This window comes from Amblyomma maculatum, chromosome 2 (assembly GCF_055883805.1).
Source record: "Amblyomma maculatum isolate TAMU_Amacu chromosome 2, ASM5588380v1, whole genome shotgun sequence".
Taxonomy (NCBI): domain Eukaryota; kingdom Metazoa; phylum Arthropoda; class Arachnida; order Ixodida; family Ixodidae; genus Amblyomma; species Amblyomma maculatum.
In genome coordinates this window covers 43,494,284-43,511,568 of record NC_139345.1, presented here as the reverse complement: position 1 = coordinate 43,511,568, position 17,285 = coordinate 43,494,284, and the positions used below count along the sequence as shown (strand labels likewise).

At 46.2% G+C, this 17,285-nt stretch overlaps 1 protein-coding gene across 1 annotated transcript in view; it reads left to right on the top strand.

Moving 5' to 3' along the window:
- The window catches only part of LOC146198542 (protein amalgam-like), an 86,460-nt gene that overhangs the window by 12,468 nt on the left and 56,707 nt on the right, over positions 1–17,285 (top strand). The gene's annotated exons all lie outside the window — the stretch shown is intronic.

The following is a 17,285-nucleotide window of genomic DNA, read 5'->3' as shown; positions in this document are numbered from 1 at the left end:
TCTCCTTCCCATCTCAAAGGAGAAGCCGGAGTTCACAGCTCCTACTAACGTGGCCATGTCACGTGGTCTCGTGACGTCCCACAACGCGACAACAAACCAGTGCCCGTCAGTTGCCAACAGCCAGAGGTATGCCCGTGGCTTTAACACGATAGCATTGAATAGCGTCGAGGCAGTTTTTTCAGAATATAGACCCGCCGTAGGCGTTGTGATCGAAAAATCAAACACATTATTTTGACATGCGGTAGTTTGGTAGGGGGCATGGCCGTGAACTGAGTTGTAGTAAGGTGATTTGATGTCATAGGACCACACTGCATGGCCGAGGCTGCGCCAACTCGGGTTTCGCCTTTTAGGTGGGACTGCCTTCCGGTACTCTTGGATATCGTGTTAAGACACATTGTCCTAATGTCGCGCTGGAATGTTAGTACGGCTTTGTTAAAGCGAGGACTTACACAAATGCCTGGTGGTCTTTCCCACAACGCGATACTTTAAGGCTCTATGCCAGGGAGTATGGGCGGCACAATAGGCACAAATAAAGGTTTTCTGATAATCGAATAACCAATTGCATGTACGTGAAAGAGAATCTGCAAGCGAAGCCGGCAAGCGGGGGCTATTAACGCTCGCGCACCATAGCCTGGAAGTCGGAGCTGAAGTGCCCCCAATTTGTGTGTGTGTGTGTGTGTGTGTGTGTGTGTGTGTGTGTGTGTGTGTGTGTGTGTGTGTGTGTGTGTGTGTGTGTGTGTGTGTGTGTGTGTGTGTGTGTGTGTGTGTGTGTGTGTGTGTGTGTGTGTGTGTGTGTGTGTGTGTGTGTGTGTGTGTGTGTGTGTGTGTGTGTGTGTGTGTGTGTGTGTGTGTGTGTGTGTGTGTGTGTGTGTGTGTGTGTGTGTGTGTGTGTGTGTGTGTGTGTGTGTGTGTGTGTGTGTGTGTGTGTGTGTGTGTGTGTGTGTGTGTGTGTGTGTGTGTGTGTGTGTGTGTGTGTGTGTGTGTGTGTGTGTGTGTGTGTGTGTGTGTGTGTGTGTGTGTGTGTGTGTGTGTGTGTGTGTGTGTGTGTGTGTGTGTGTGTGTGTGTGTGTGTGTGTGTGTGTGTGTGTGTGTGTGTGTGTGTGTGTGTGTGTGTGTGTGTGTGTGTGTGTGTGTGTGTGTGTGTGTGTGTGTGTGTGTGTGTGTGTGTGTGTGTGTGTGTGTGTGTGTGTGTGTGTGTGTGTGTGTGTGTGTGTGTGTGTGTGTGTGTGTGTGTGTGTGTGTGTGTGTGTGTGTGTGTGTGTGTGTGTGTGTGTGTGTGTGTGTGTGTGTGTGTGTGTGTGTGTGTGTGTGTGTGTGTGTGTGTGTGTGTGTGTGTGTGTGTGTGTGTGTGTGTGTGTGTGTGTGTGTGTGTGTGTGTGTGTGTGTGTGTGTGTGTGTGTGTGTGTGTGTGTGTGTGTGTGTGTGTGTGTGTGTGTGTGTGTGTGTGTGTGTGTGTGTGTGTGTGTGTGTGTGTGTGTGTGTGTGTGTGTGTGTGTGTGTGTGTGTGTGTGTGTGTGTGTGTGTGTGTGTGTGTGTGTGTGTGTGTGTGTGTGTGTGTGTGTGTGTGTGTGTGTGTGTGTGTGTGTGTGTGTGTGTGTGTGTGTGTGTGTGTGTGTGTGTGTGTGTGTGTGTGTGTGTGTGTGTGTGTGTGTGTGTGTGTGTGTGTGTGTGTGTGTGTGTGTGTGTGTGTGTGTGTGTGTGTGTGTGTGTGTGTGTGTGTGTGTGTGTGTGTGTGTGTGTGTGTGTGTGTGTGTGTGTGTGTGTGTGTGTGTGTGTGTGTGTGTGTGTGTGTGTGTGTGTGTGTGTGTGTGTGTGTGTGTGTGTGTGTGTGTGTGTGTGTGTGTGTGTGTGTGTGTGTGTGTGTGTGTGTGTGTGTGTGTGTGTGTGTGTGTGTGTGTGTGTGTGTGTGTGTGTGTGTGTGTGTGTGTGTGTGTGTGTGTGTGTGTGTGTGTGTGTGTGTGTGTGTGTGTGTGTGTGTGTGTGTGTGTGTGTGTGTGTGTGTGTGTGTGTGTGTGTGTGTGTGTGTGTGTGTGTGTGTGTGTGTGTGTGTGTGTGTGTGTGTGTGTGTGTGTGTGTGTGTGTGTGTGTGTGTGTGTGTGTGTGTGTGTGTGTGTGTGTGTGTGTGTGTGTGTGTGTGTGTGTGTGTGTGTGTGTGTGTGTGTGTGTGTGTGTGTGTGTGTGTGTGTGTGTGTGTGTGTGTGTGTGTGTGTGTGTGTGTGTGTGTGTGTGTGTGTGTGTGTGTGTGTGTGTGTGTGTGTGTGTGTGTGTGTGTGTGTGTGTGTGTGTGTGTGTGTGTGTGTGTGTGTGTGTGTGTGTGTGTGTGTGTGTGTGTGTGTGTGTGTGTGTGTGTGTGTGTGTGTGTGTGTGTGTGTGTGTGTGTGTGTGTGTGTGTGTGTGTGTGTGTGTGTGTGTGTGTGTGTGTGTGTGTGTGTGTGTGTGTGTGTGTGTGTGTGTGTGTGTGTGTGTGTGTGTGTGTGTGTGTGTGTGTGTGTGTGTGTGTGTGTGTGTGTGTGTGTGTGTGTGTGTGTGTGTGTGTGTGTGTGTGTGTGTGTGTGTGTGTGTGTGTGTGTGTGTGTGTGTGTGTGTGTGTGTGTGTGTGTGTGTGTGTGTGTGTGTGTGTGTGTGTGTGTGTGTGTGTGTGTGTGTGTGTGTGTGTGTGTGTGTGTGTGTGTGTGTGTGTGTGTGTGTGTGTGTGTGTGTGTGTGTGTGTGTGTGTGTGTGTGTGTGTGTGTGTGTGTGTGTGTGTGTGTGTGTGTGTGTGTGTGTGTGTGTGTGTGTGTGTGTGTGTGTGTGTGTGCGCGCGCGGGCGCGCGCGCGCGTGCGTGCGTGTGTTTTCAGTAGAGCGGGCCTTTAAAGTCATGGCATTAAAATTTCATGCCGATCACACACGGCTGATAATGCATAAATCAGGACTGCCGGGAATGCGGTATTGACTGTGCTCAGAAAGATGCAACCGGGAAATGAGGGTTCCCTTAATCGCATCTGCACGTTTCCTGAAGCTATCTTCAGCCAATTTAACATAAAATTTGTTTGAACGCGTGACAATATTAGGATAACTTACTCGCTGGAGCGGCAAGACAGTTACCGATCACAGAACATTAAATGCACACAGAGAAAAATCTTGATCACAACGACACCAAAACCAAACTCGCGTCGCTACAACAAAATTATTGAATTTTTTTTTTCTCGTCATCTTTTGCTGGTTCATACGAACACATGTCTCGCTCCACGCAGCACTAAATTCTATTAACTCGGTAATGATTCCTGCCCTGACAGCGTCCGCTACGACGAATCTTCCAGCACGGAGCGTAGACCCGTCCTGTCTCATTTCCTGCAATATAAGTTTGTTTTATATCTCTCTCTCTCTTTCATCTCGAGAATCAACGACCTGTAGTTATAGCTCATGCGCTTGACATTTTACGGCGTGGCTTGAACGACAACCACACACACAACATAACACTTGCAGTCATATTTGGCCGGTGTATTCTAGCTTAGCTAGGCTACTTTGATCGTTCTAGTTTGCAATCTCTCAGCAACTAGGAGTCAACAGCACAACCCCACCATCCAAACAAGTGCAGCAGTGCTTGGCACTCTCAAATGAAGCGTGGATGCCACCCACCACGTCCTAATTAATACACAGAAGTAATCGAATGCTTTGAACTTTGTGCAGTTGCGCTGCCATGTGTTATGCAGATTCGGAGTGCAGGTGGTGCATGAACCTAACTTTCCTCTTGGGAAGTATTGCACATAAACGCAGAAAATGCGATAAATATCCCCGCTGCTTGCTCGACTGAGCTAAATGTGCACCTTTAGCAAGACTGTACATGCTTCTTGAGCAAGGACATTCGTTGTGGTGTTATCGGCTACTTCAGGGCTACTTTTATTTTCATGAAATCTTGTCAGAACGAAATAAAAACGAAAGAAGGCTAGCAACGAGAGTAATAATAAAAAGGTACAAAAATGAAGAAGAGGAAAACAAAACAAGTAGGAACAAGGGGGTGGGCGAGGGTTGAGGCAAAGGAGACGCTGCCCTTGCCGCGCCATCACAGCGCATCAACGCGAGCCGGGCCCCTGATGCTGCCTGGCATGAAAGTGGCTTTTGGCCCATCGGTTAGACAAGGCGCCGCGCCGGTGCTTCTTGAGGAATCCGATGAGTTCCGACACGGCTGGCGTCGCGATCTATCTCGTGCGCGTAATGCGCTCCCTGCTGAAATATTCACGGCGCCGCTGCGCCAGGGGTCGGAACTGCCGCGAGCACGGAGTACAGATTGCTCGCGCGCCGGCGACGCTCCAACTAGACCGGCTTCCGGCAGGCAGCGCTCGCGGGAGCTTAGGCGAAGGATCCCTTCCTGGCCAAAGCTATTCTCGACGTTCGAGAGTATAAGCCTTCTACGCTGCCTCCGTTTCAGTGATGTTCTACCAAGGAGACGCGTGATTGCAAAATACTTCACATCAAGGTGATCCAGAACTATTCTTTACATAAGTCTGGCTCGCTCTGGAACGAGCTTGCTTGCGTGCCGTTACAAAGAATTGTAGCGATAATTTCATCAGTTTAAAATCAATTTCAATTTAACGTTAATCTGCAAGTTCCTCTAAGCTCAAAACTCTACGGCGTAGCTTGACGCGGAAGCCCGATAGACCTTTAAGATGATGTTAATGTTTTTGTGCTACTGCGTCATAAATATACGTGAGCAATCAGCAAAATTAGAAGCAAAAAATCAGAATTAAAAGCTGAACCAGAATTCAAAAGTCAGCTTTCACTCAGCTGCGCGCGCTTAGTTGATTGTTATCTCATCTATTACCTAAACACCCGTTCAGTTATCAAGCGTGTCAGTTATGATAAACCTGGAAAGCGCATAAAAAACACACGGACAACAGCAAGAGACAGACACACTAGCGCTTACTTCCAAGTTAAGCCGCGTTCAGACTACGTGCGCAACGCACGTATCGTTCGTAAGGATCGTAAGCGTAAGCGCAAAAAACGTAACGTGTCTGTTCAGACTGCTGTCGTATTGAGCGTAAAATGCGCAACGTACGCAGCCAGCGTGGGCGTAAATGTCGGAGGACCCGCGACTTTTACGACTAGTACGGATACGTCTGTTACGCGCGACCAATGCGCACAGCCGTTTCGGTTTTCTCTTTCCGGTCACGGGGCTTCCGGTCCTCCCAGATTTCGCGCGCAAACCACTAGTAGGCGACGTCATCCAACACTCCTACTCCGCTGCAGTGTCTCGGCTGGCCGTTGTTATTGGTGTTGTGTCGGTGATTGTGTCTGTGTCGGTGATTGTGTCTGTCCGCAGCTTGATCATGTGCAGTGCGGAATCTTCGCTGTGGAATTATCAGCCTCTCATAAAAAAAGTTCGGCAGAGGCCGGCTCTCTACTACGAATAGCTGAAATCGCACAGAGAGAAGTGCAAAACGATGCCTGCCTGCAAATTGCCAGTGCGCTGAGTCAAAGTAGTAAGTGGTTTATCAATCCGTTTTTTCATGCGCGAACAAGCTCTCAACAAGCAAATGTTTCCTCTAGTTTAGAAAAGTGAGGTTATGGAGGCGGGGGATGCCCGCTTCATCCCCGTGCATTCTCGCAGCCCATCGGCTCCGTTGACAAGTGAGGAAACAGTTGGCCTGCAGCGAAAGGCCGATGCGGGACGACGTTGCGGTCGGGCCGTAGAACGGAGCTGGTGCGGACTCGTCGAAGTTTGAAAGAAGCTCACCGTAAAAGAGAAAAAGAAAACAGCATTTTCTGAAGAGGGACGAGGTTCCGCGGACGTTTCCGTGTCTGCCGCGCTCCCCGGCTCATTGTTTGGAGTCAGTAGTACGGCCTTTGAGTCACCGCCCCGGCCCGTCTCCAAGATCGCTCCGGGGCACTGGTAAAATCGCAAGCAGGGATGCAGGCGGACCGTACGCCTGGTTTGGTGCGAGAGAGTGCGATCACGGGACACCGAGCAGGAGTGCGCGATACGTCGACAATGAGAACGGGCGCGTGAAGAAATGTGCGAAGGAGTGAGCGGTGCGTCAGCACGGTGAGCGGACGTTTGAAAACTGTGTGCGAACGTGCGTGTGTGAAACGAAGTGTATTTATAATCGAGTTGTTAATATACCCATTGTTCTTTTTCGTATTTTATTTGTGTGTCCAGTCTTTTCTTTCACATCTCATTTTGAGCTTGAAGAGCCCAGACCTCCGCTATCAGCCGCTTGCTAACCGGCGCCATGTTGAGAGCGCTGATTGGCCGGTCGTAAAGAACGCATCTTACCGAACGGCCCAGTGTGAACATGCGCGGTCGCAAGCTACGTAAACGGGAGTTCCAGCCACTATGCGCACTGCGATAAATACGATACTTACGACGGATGCGCACGTAGTCTGAACGCGGCTTAAGCGTAACTTACTTGGAAGTAAGGAAGTAAGTAATTAAGTAACTTATTTGGAAGTAAGCGCTCGTGTGTCTGTCTCTTGCTGTTGTCCGTGTGTTTTTTATGCGCTTTCCAGGTTTAACATGTCTAACCAACTCGCCCAAACGCTGCCATTAGTGTCAGTTATGTAACTCTTAATTTATTATGAGCGCAGAAGCGTTAGACACAGTGGCAGATGTTCACAAAATGGGCTGTTAAATGTAGATACCATCCTCTCCTAGGAAAATATATTTACTGTAATAAAAACATTCATTTTATGCCTGTACCACTTCGGTGTCTTTTGATTCATCATCATTATGATATATTACCACCGTTTCTTGGTGAATTTGTTTCGCATATTACGGTATTCCACTATACCAATTAATATAACCGCCGACCTCCTCTTCTCGCAAGCATGGTAGGTATTTAATAATGATGCCTTTTCTATCGCTAAATACATTCCCACCGCTGAATGTGGGGGCAGGATCAATTCTAAAAGGATTGCTCACATTGCAAGATTGCGTCGCCCTCTTCAATATTTTCATAATAGTATCGCGCAATAATATGCAGTTTCTTAAGAATTTAATTTAATGCCCGAAGAAAGCTGGAATTTGATAGAATATAATAGTTTTCTTTTTTTTTTTTCGCTATTTCGGAGGGTTTTCTCTTTCACGCGTGTCTTCTCCATGGATCGGGATCTCAGCCAAAGCAATGTGAAGAGGCTGAAGAAATATATTTTTTCTTCTGTATCAACTGCGCGATGGCGATCTTCTTGTCCAAAATACAACCTTCTTATGTTATGTTAAGCCTCCTTTGTTGCTTCTAATGTGCTACCCTGAGCTGCCCGGGTTTCTCTATTTCTGCTGCTATACCGACTGATATATTATTTAGAAGCAATCCCCCGTCTTTTTCGAGCGCCGTATGTCACCTCTGTCGCAGTGAATATACTTGGACGTATTCTTTCGCGGCGCTTCCCAGGAAGAGCGTTCGTGTTGCTACCACTGCACGCTGTTTAGTCTTGTTTTTATTATTTGCGTCACTTCCAACTCACTGAATTTTACACCTTCGTCATGTTGACGGTGTGTCCCAGCTTCTTGCACTCCAGACTCACACGTTGATTATGCTAACTTCCACTCGTGGAGCTGGGGCACCTTCAGGGTAACGTTTTCTAGTCCTTGCGGAGCGACTCTAATATCCGAATCGCTGATGAGCGACGCGGGTCGCACCTCCAAATCGAAGATTGCAGACAATCACTGATCCAAGCTCATTCCCAAGAGCCGCTGCGCGGAAATCAGCGGATTGGACCAGAAGTTGGCGTGACGTAGACGCGCACCTTATGTCGATTCGTTGTCTCTCTGTCCGTAGCAAACGATCAGCATTTTCTCTCTGAGGGATGAGCGAACATCATGGCTTGTACCGACTGAAATATGAGTTTCTAACGAAGATTCCGGCCGAGTGCTCTCTGCCGGATTCCGAAGTTTTGTAGCGTAGCGTGTGTACCGCTACGGTCTTGCGATTGGAATTCAGTATTTGATAAAACAGATTTCTGCTGCAGGATGAGTGATTCGGTTAGAAACTGGGAGCAGAAAAAAGTGCTACCGCTAAAGAAACAGAGAAGGCGAAAGAAAAAAAAATGGAAGGGAAAGTTAAAGCATATGATGGTGCCAGTGCTGCAATTGAAACAAATATTGGGTATAAATGGGTTCGACCTTTTAGCTCCAGTTATCGCGTTACTAGGAACAGTGTGTTGCTGATAACGAAAGTTGTCTTGCAAGAAATTCACCCCCCTGGTCTCAGGCTGTCACTTTACATGACTTTCAGATCTATGTGAGAAGGGCGACTTTATTTCAGGGTTGTATCACGGTAGTTTTAGAATAAGTTTTACGCGAAGCGGTAGCTGTCGGCGTATAAGTAGTTGGCACCGCGTGTCGGAAATACTCATGCGGTAAAATTGTGATTGATAAACAGGGTGTATGACGTCACAACCACATGACCTCGTGCAGTAATTTAAAACAAAATAAAGCTATTTAACGAATTGGAGAATGGTCCAAATAAAGCCAGAAGCGGCGAGAAATAATTAGATATTTCAGAAAATAAGAATTCAATGAAATAAATTTCTCGCCATTCGGGTTAGAAGCCAGGTCCTCTATATGCCAGATGGGCAAGCAACGCATAAGCCACAAAGGGTGGTTGGTACCCAGCGTGTTACAGCGGTACCTGGTGAACACGTTGTGCTGCGTATGACTTACTAACCTGTGTTTGGAAACTATACTGATGTTAAAGTAGTAATTTCAAAATCGAAATGATTTAAACAAGATTTTATTTTTATTTCGCGCAATGAAAAGCCAGTGTTAAAGGCGCTTCGCGTACAGTCTTAAGACAAAGCTTAAACGTTTCCCTAATTTCTTGGTTTATTTCTGTGTTGTAATTTAAACCGCAGACTTTGGACTGCTGTCGCCTCAACTGGTTTCCGGCCTTTGACATAAAAATAAAAATATATTTACCAGCATCTGCTCTTATATAATTGTCCTTTAGTATTGCCAAATACGACATTTTCTTAGATCAAGTATTTTATCCTGCAAGTTGTACGCTTTGTAAATTAAGCAGTTGGGTAAACACTGGGTGAAATCCAGATTTCTAGCATTTCTATAATTCCTTGTTGCTTAATTATACACGCACTCGAAGAGGCACACGTGGTATTGGCAACACACGTACGTACTCGTACGTGCTTTTGTATTTAGGCTTGAATTGGATTCGGCGAGTTACACAGGCCTGAACACATGGCGAGAAGGGACCAAAGCTTTGCTGTTTCCACTGGGCGCCAGAGTTTACAGTCCTTACTACCGTCAGGCCTGTAGCGCTTCGCGAAATAATATCAGATTTCACTTTGTGTAATGAAGTTCAGGACATGAGTGCACAGAGGGAGAAATCTCACCAAAGAAAACTAACAAACATTTTCCTCTAGCGATTATATTTCGAATGGAAGACAGGCAACGAATGATGCCGCCAGAAAGTACAGTGCTTGTATTCTTATGCGCATATTTCAGGAGTCGGCGATTTTGTGAAAGGCTAAGATGAGAGAAGAAAGCCTCCAATGATGAGTATTACTGCGAAAGCAATACTACGCAAGGTAGATTTGCTTTTCAGCGAGGCCTGTGCTCCGTGCTCCGTCGCGCCGCGTGCCGATCATCCACAGCTGGCGCGCCGTCGCCATGGCAACGCCGTTGTCGTAGCAATGCGATGACGTTCGCTCGCTTTTGTGCTCGCTCCGCGCTGGTTCCGCAGAGGCAGGGCCCGTATTTCGAGTTTGCGTCATTATCGAAAGTGTCCCTATCTCCCCGACCTCGAGTCATCTGATTGGTGGAAACGCCGGAACATGATGCTGCCACCTCTTCCGGTTCCGCAGTGTCAACATCCGGTTCCTGCGTTTCGCCCAATCAGATGACTCGAGATCACGTGAGATAGCGACACTTCGATAACGACGCAAACTCGGAATACGGGCCCAGCTGTGCGCTAGGTGAACGCTGCTCAATCGCGTTCGCACGCTCTTGCGCTAGCTCCACAGGCAAACGATCAGACTGCCTTGGAAGTGATCTCCACTGGTATCCCTGGCGCAACGAAAACGAGTTAGTTCTCGTGACCGGGGACATCAACAAAGACAAGGACTCCTCATTCGTCCAAGCTGTGGAAGAGTGGTGTCACTGGGAGTTATGTCCGCAACAACCCAAGCCAAGCACACATTGGGCCAGAAGTTTGGACTTAGTATTCCATAGAGTTATACCGGAAACAACATACGCCATCAACCAAGTAGAAAACACACTTCTTCACTGATCGCAAGAGCGTATTCTTTGGAATAAATAAAGAAACTACAAAAGATACACAATGGCTCTGTCTACGCCAATAAACTAAGCTATATTGCTTTCGCATATATTTAGCTTAATCAGAGTTAATCTACAACAATTTTTACTTCGCTGGTATAGGATTTATCGCTCCGCTTCCCACAAGATTAGTTTCTGTGTGCAGCCTTCATGTGCAGTAATTCGTGTGCAAATACAGTGATCTAAATTGGCAATGTGAAGATCAATCAAGTGCTAGGCTTTGAACTGTGTTTTACATACACCGATATGGTGGCAACTGTGGCTCGAGTGCATATTCTCTGCAATTCTCTGCATGTTTACTGATCTTTGTCGATGGTAGTTGAAAGCAATGAAAAGACGCCACTTTAAAGGATTGCGACCATCATACAGTGTGCAATATCAAAGTAGTCACCGCATGCGTAGCGCTCATAACGAGGAGCCGCATGTGCTATGCTGAGTAACAGCATACATGAGCACGGAGAGTCCAGGAGACTTGATTTTAAGCCATATCATGTGGCACGTAATGCACTCCCAACATCTCAAATGCCATGAAGGTTAGAAGGCTTTTTTCTGCTGCACTCTCCAATGGGAAGCGCTTCATTGAATTCTAAAGGAGCGCCCTTACACAGCTTAGAAGCAGACCCCCCGTGCTTTAAACGTTTGACATTGACTGTAAGATATCATTACCGATTGCTCCTTCTTGATTTTATAAATACTTTCTTGTCGTTACATTCAATGTGCACTGGCTGTTTTTCGAATAACGTTAACACAAGCTAGCGGCCGGATGAACTCAATTCTCGGTATGAAACGTGCTCCTTTTGGAATTAAAAGTCATGATTTAAATATCAACTTAGTGACAGATGCAAGGATTTCCTTGTTCCCTCAGATAACACCTCGCTATAGAGTGCTTCAGACAAAATTTTGCGGAACTGTAAAAATTTCAAGACGCCGGAGGACCCTGAAGAGCGTAGTTGAAAAAGAAGTTCACGCCACCTAGAAGCGTGTCACGTTTGAGGATGTAAAGAACAACATAGCAGAGTTAGGACAACTCCAAGCTTCATAATTTAGTTTACGAGGTTTTGCTATTCCAATGTCTGAGTGAGACCAAACGAGTTTCCTACCTGTGCTTTATGATTACTAAGAGCATAAACACTGAAAGAAGAGCCAAAGATGGCTTTTTATTTGGTACGTGTCCCGAGCAGAGTCGCCGAGCCTAGTAAGACGTCTTCGGTAAGCATGATTATAGGTGCAATGACGCTCATAATATACTGTTAAGCAATCACTTGCACAACTAACCATAGTACAAGCAAATATACGAAACCGCTGAAGAACCAGGCTATCTCATTTCTTGACGTCTCGGCAGTTTTATATTGTAATGAGGAGCGAAAGCGATCCAGCCTGCACTTTGGTACAGCCTGTTGACGAATGTGTGAAAAAAAAAAAAAAACATAATCAAACTGCACACCATTTCTTTTTTTTGGCAGAGACTAAGTGAAGCAGTTTAGTCTCTAGTGCATTAATATGCGGTGGAACGCTAACTCTTATTCATTTCATGGTCTTAAATAACTAATGGCTGCAGCTGTAACTTCTTGCCGAGCAAAGCTTAACAAACAGATATAAGACCTTGCGGTAAACCAAGAACTGCATATTCTAGGCTGTTTATTTATGACGGTTTTCATACCCAGTCTGGTGTGCGCTTCTTTAAGTCTATTTTGTTAGGTCGCAGATAAAAAAAAATATAGTACGGCGTGGCACCTTTCTTTTAGCTTACTGTTTTTCGCACCTCGTCAGCTACGGGAACGCAGAGAAAAATGCCAGATAAAGACACCGAAGTTCCAAGCTGTTTGTTTGGAGTCTGAGGAGCTTCGGCACCCCGGCAGCTGCGTCTTGCCTGGCTATGAATTTGCAAGTCAAAAGCGGATCGCAGCGGCGTGATGGTGTGCCTGCCTCACGCCTGGTGCTGTCGCATTTCATCGCGGAGCCTTTCGAGCAGTGCGCTATGGCCTCGGAGCAGTTTTAGAGGCAAACAAATTTTTATGATGCATAGAGACAGGAAGGTAGTCAGGGTGATGAAGGCTTGGCTCCGTGCAGGAGAGAGAATCCGAATAGAGGCATAAGCTAGTTGCCTACGTGGAACGGCGAAGAATGTGCGACTGTCAGGGAAAACGCGCATACACCATGAGGAGAGCTTTAAGCAGGGATAAGAGAGTTTATTTTTACCGCGTTTCTTTTCACGATTGTGAACCATATGCAAGTAATGAACTCCGGTCTTTTTCTAATTGTGACGGAAGTTCTTGCGCTAAATCACTAATAATTAAAAATGTTTGCCCTACCTCAGGGTTTTCATCACAGTGAAGGTATCTCAATACTCTGATATGTTATATGTCGACGAAATTTAATTTTTGTGGCCTTAAGTTATGCTGAACATTCTCGCTCCTTTTTAATGCGACATAATTAAAAGCCCGTTATCTACAAAATCCGGAATCGGAGTTGTCTCCATTGCAAACCAAAATAAAGCAATCCTCTGAGAGGTGACATATATTCGAGAACTGATTAGTTGGCGGGCTGCATGACGTCACACGACCGCATGACATGGCCGTGATGGCGAGGGCATCTCTTTTGTGTTGTCAGGGTGAGATGGGAATGGCACGCTACAGAAGCCTTGGATGTCGAACTTGCAAGTTTCTCCTATTCCATGGGGGCGTGTTTGCACCGCTTACTAAAACCGGCGCGTTGTAGTTATTCCGGGCGGCATTTCACATAATGCTGTAGCTTATTGGTGTGTGGTACCGAGTATACGCGGGATAATAGAGACCTAAATTAAGGAATTCATGATTAGGCGAGGAGCACAATGCGCGCTTGTGAACGAGGGCCACCAAGGAGAATTCTCAAGTGGGAGCCATTAAAGAGGTAGCGTCATACCCTTAAAAGCCGGCTTATGTGACTCCCAAATATATTTTAATTGGGATTACAGCAAACCATTTTTAAGGTTATAAAATTCTGCGTTTTAGGCTGCATCCCCAATAATCATCGAGTGCGGTTACCGCTAAGCGTTATTAATATGCAAGCCATCACAGAGTAATGTGCGAGCTTTTGCAAAGGCCCAGGTTATCATCTGTCTTTTTCGATATGCAGTTGCGTGATGTCGCCTAATCAAAAACGTATATGCGACCACACAGGGTCAACTGTACTTTAAAAAATATGATGAACTCCCAGCAGAAATATTCCAGATTCTCCAGTATTATCCGCGGGACTGCAGCAGATAATCAAATGTCTGTACTGGGAAAAGTTGGTTAAAAGAGTCAATAAAGAATGCCTCACTAATCTGTGACTCGGTGGTCATATTGCATTGCTAATTCAGGGACGAAATGAAAGTATGTACGAGGACCTGGACATGAAATTCAGAATGGTGGCACTAAAGATAATATTAAACAATCAATAGTCGTGTTCAACAGATCTTGAAACGGCACCACAGCTACAGCAGAAAACAAAACAATGTAAGGGGTAAATGAATACTACTTGGGGAAGTAGTGATAGCCGATCCGAGTCCCGACTGTGGAATGACCAGGATAATAATAAAGAGGTGGAGGGGATTTTTAACTATTTAAATATTTTAACTATTACACGTCAATAGAGAAGCGTAAAAACACTGCATCTTATCAGTGTTCGCTTATGGGACAAAAACATGGAGGCGAAGGAAAGGGGTGAACTTAAATTAAGGGTGACACAGCAAGCTAAGGATAGAATCTGAAAGCGTATGCCTTAAAAAACAAGAAGAGAACAGCGCTGGTCCAATGATAAAGGCGAATTTATGGCACCATACTCGACGTCAAGAAGGACAAGTGGACACAGACAGGACATGTAATGTCACGGCAAGATAACCAAAGGTAACAAGGTAACCGAAGGATAGCAGCCGGAATTAAAAGAGGAGGCAAGCCTCCTCTGCGTGCCTCCTCTGCGCATCTCGGTCTGCACCCGAAGCCTTCTACCACTCTCCACGTTTCGGAGGCAAATGACAAAGTGGTGACGCGGATTGACGCGCTAAGCAGCGACGTTTAGCTCTAATATATTTAAGGCTTTGGACGTGATGCTTTCAGTATGACCAGTCCAAGAAAAGTTAACCTGAAATCTACCATTAAATATGCAAGAGATTCAACTATAATTTATATGGGGGCATTGCAACTCGCGCTGGTAACGAACGTAAATTTTGAACAGCCTCATTCACTTTAATTATTACCTGCCACTTTCCGTATCATTCATTTAACTCTTTCAGGTCCGTCTATAAACAATGACATCTGCAGGGTATGGTACATATTTGTTAATAGCGCAGTCATCGGCATATAATCTCATTTGTTATGCTGTTAGATGGTCCATTAGGCAAGAGTATAGAAAGCTGTAATGCTAGCAGCGAAAACAGAGAAACCCCTGAAGTAGAGCGTGTATGTCTTTATATTGCCACATGATATTGTAATGATTAGTTTGTGTGCGTTGAAATGACATCGTATACTACTAAAGGTGAGACAAGATTTCTATAGAATTGTCTCAACAATGCGCAGCTGCTTCTACTCTGCTTGATATTGTGGTGGTTGCTTCTCACATCTTGTCTCGAAAGTTCTATATGAGCTTTATATTAAGCGTGGCCGAGAGCAGCTGTGGTTCTATTTTTCGATGACCGCCGAGCCAGCTTGTGCTGTCATCGCCGCCGAGTTGTTAAGTGTTTCGTGGGCTCAAGTCAGCCTAACAGATATTTCGCTTACGCATTACATTAATCTGCTCGTCAGTTCCCTGGCGTCGGGACCACCATTTCACATCTGGGGGCGGAACTTCGTGCACAAAATGCTTTCCTTTAAAGACGCCGTGTCAGCCCATATCGTTTTAAAGCGCTCAACCAGATGGCGGCTTAATTCACCTGAAGCAGCTGGTCAAAAAATCATCAGCGCACTTCGTGCCTTTTGATTGAGTTGAAGGTTGTGGATTTTCAACAGGAGGCAAATTTTAAAACTAAAATTACATAAGTAAAGGACAAGAAAGAGAAGAAGACAGCCAGGGGGTTATGCAACCAAAGCGCGGTAGTGATATGCTAGCTGGTATCGAGAACAAGAAATGAGCGTAGGCAAGGCGTCTAATTTGAAGCGCAAGTGACTGATGGTCCCTCTGCGTATGGGACGAAATTGGAAGGGAAGGCACACGTAAGTGAGAAGACAAGATCAGCAGATTTGATGGGCTCGGGCGGACGCAGCTTCAGCAGTGTGGTGCTTATTAAGATGAATGGAAGAGGTCTTCGCCCTGAACATAACCAGAGGGGGCACTGATGATGATGGCACCGGCATGGGAGGTGGCGCATGCAAAGCTCAGCGCCGATGCACTTATGTGACGCCTTGCGTAAACCGAAAATTCTGGCTAGTTGGTACTGGTTGTATATATTCTAAGCTCAATTAAAAAGATAAGGTCGCTGGCATATGATGCCTGTGTCGCCTTTTGTTTGATGCTCTTTGTCGCCTTGAAACTAGGAATATTTCTTCCGCACAAGCACACTCACTTGGACTATCAGTACGACGCTCATTTCGCTACACAAGAGGAGCACTTTCTGCAAAATGCTCTTTGTTTTTGCAAAGGCGTAACGAGCCCACTATTTTTTCTCTCGTTTCCCAGATGAAAACCTACTTTGCAGGCAGAAGCTTCGCTGCATGTGGGCACGCTCATTACTCCGGATGTGCTCGAGTTTCTTGTCGACCATTTATTTGTAAGCCCTACCTATGACATATAAATAAGAGCCCCAGTTTATGCACGCAGTGTCTCATTCAGCGATTATTACTGTGCGCACCACTTGGAGGACGACAATAATTACATCACCAATACGACGAGTCCTCACAGCTGCCTTTTCACGGCCATACATTCCGCTGTTAAACTCATTACCACCGCCACACGTTCTTTTCTTAACACAACACTGAGTCCTCAGGGTACCGCTGCTCTCGCAAACTTAACCGTGTCAAACGTCTTACAGAGCACGGCCATCTCCATGATGCAGATGCCTACTACCATGCTGAAAATTATTGCCCTGAACTGTGGCGCTCTGCAGTTACTGACTGCGCCCCTTCTCAACCCACACATTCTATGGAACAGTCTGTTAGACTGTGGAAGCCCTTGGCATAATTGAGGCAACCACTCCTTAAATTAGCGATCCAAAATAAAGCCGATAATTTTGATAAAACGGCAAGTCCAGTCTAGTGAGAGCAAGCTTTCTTCGTCAATCCGTTTGCTACTGTGTTCAACGACATCTAACACCTCATCCTAAACTGCATGTAACCACTCGATGGATACCATGCCATCACTGCATACGAGAAGGCAGCAAGAGTGTACGCGCTTTTCCACCCTACAAAGCATTCAGCACTTCCACAGTCTGAGCCAAGTTCTGTATCTTTGGCAATATAACAAACCATTCCCTTAGAGTGATAAGATATATTCCATAGCGAACAAAAATGCAGGAAAGACGTAAGTACACACAAAACAACAGCTTGTGTCATGTTGTCTCTAATATCTCGTGTGTGTGTGTGTGTGTGTGTGTGTGTGTGTGTGTGTGTGTGTGTGTGTGTGTGTGTGTGTGTGTGTGTGTGTGTGTGTGTGTGTGTGTGTGTGTGTGTGTGTGTGTGTGTGTGTGTGCGTGTGCGTGTGCGTGTGCGCGTGCGCGTGTGCGTGTGCGTGTGCGTGTGCGCGTGTGCGCGTGTGCGTGTGCGTGTGCGTGTGTGTGTGTGTGTGTGTGTGTGTGTGTGTGTGTGTGTGTGTGTGTGTGTGTGTGTGTGTGTGTGTGTGTGTGTGTGTGTGTGTGTGTGTGTGTGTGTGTGTGTGTGTGTGTGTGTGTGTGTGTGCGCGCGCTCTACGAGTACTCTCTCTACATTGAATAAAACACACTAGTCCTGTAAATAGCCTCAAAATTTTGTTGTGTTGATTTAAAGTGCTTCCTTTCATATCCTGTGCTGTTTGTGATATATTGCCCTTTAAAATCGCTCTGCAGTCAATCCCATAGAAACATTGGAAAGC